We start from the raw sequence: 1391 nt of genomic DNA on the forward strand, positions 1-1391 counted from the left end.
TAACTTAGCATTTAGTGAATGAAATTTATTTCACGTCTTCGAAAAAGATAAAATCTATCTACGAAGAAAATGAATTTACTCGTGAAGAGCACGTCCCACAACAAAATTAAATGAAGCAATGCTATTTCAATCGAGAGTACAATGATATTGTAAATTAACATACACAAAATTTCACATACAGCCACTTGCTTTAATGATACCAACCGTGCATTTGAGTTTTGGTGACTGTAATAAGACAAAAAATTATGCTAATAGAATTCAGGTAACATTATCGATTTTCATAGTTCTGAAATGGTTTAAGAGTATTGGCGCAGGAAAAATATAAGGTAAGTCCATCAATTAGGATCCATACGAAATTATCTACCAATGATATACTTTTCAAAGACACTGAGCATATTTTACTAAGTGCTAACTTCAAATTTCGGCATTGATAGAATTGAGCTCTTACAGCTACTAGTATTGAATTAAGGAAAAACTACAATAGCCGTAAACAGTTTAACTTTCAAAAGAAAGTACAAATGAGATTAGTTGGCTTACGCCAAAAGTCAAAGGATGGGGTAAAAGGTAAAAAAAGTGACCGAAATACGCGTATTCGTATTCACCTTTCTCATCCCTTTCCTTTTTTATCCTTTACCCCATCCTTTGACTTATGGTGTTAGCCAACTAATCTAATTTGTACTTAGTTTTGAAAGGTAAACTTTTTACAGCTATTGGAGTTTTTCAATTATTCAATTCAAATTTCGGATCTACCATCCTCCTCGAACTCAACATACTAATTTACAGGGATGTCGTATACGTTTAAAATTCCCGAATTCGTTTTATTGCCCCAAGAAAATGTCAAAATATCCAACATGAAAACTGCCGTAGATAATGCAAGTAAAAGATAATGAAAAAATAATAAAAAAACACGAAAAAAATCGCCCAACGTGGGGCTCGAACCCACGACCCTGAGATTAAGAGTCTCATGCTCTACCGACTGAGCTAGCCGGGCTTTGAATTTCCTGGAAAATTCTTGGGTATTTGTCAAGACAACAACTTTAACATTTCACGACTCGTTAAATAATTTCAAATTATAAATTACGCCTAAAAATATAATCACCATAATTTGCTGATAAAAACTGGTCACACCTAATTCGTACAGCGCATAATATCAGTAGACGTAACATTGCAGACGCTAATGTGGGGTATAAAACTTTGTTGAATCTCATTATTTTAAATTTCTATTACCTACAGATTACACGAACATTATTTCTCTCGTCCACCGAAACCAATAAATTAATTTTTCGAGGAGGGCTCTGGGTTCCACTGTATATTACGAAATCACACAAGCCAAGTGCCGCTGGAAGTTTTAAGTTGGAGTAGCTAAGTAGTCAATAAATATTACATGCTCT

General features: G+C 33.9%; 1 non-coding gene across 1 annotated transcript; it reads right to left on the bottom strand.

Moving 5' to 3' along the window:
* Positions 1-918: 918 nt before the first annotated feature.
* On the bottom strand, positions 919-991 carry TRNAK-CUU (transfer RNA lysine (anticodon CUU)). The gene has a single exon. It is a non-coding gene; the product is annotated as a tRNA-Lys (tRNA).
* Between the last annotated feature and the right edge of the window lie 400 nt (positions 992-1391).

The sequence above is a fragment of the Hetaerina americana genome, unplaced genomic scaffold (assembly GCF_022747635.1).
Source record: "Hetaerina americana unplaced genomic scaffold, ioHetAmer1.1.p SCAF_65, whole genome shotgun sequence".
NCBI lineage: Eukaryota > Metazoa > Arthropoda > Insecta > Odonata > Calopterygidae > Hetaerina > Hetaerina americana.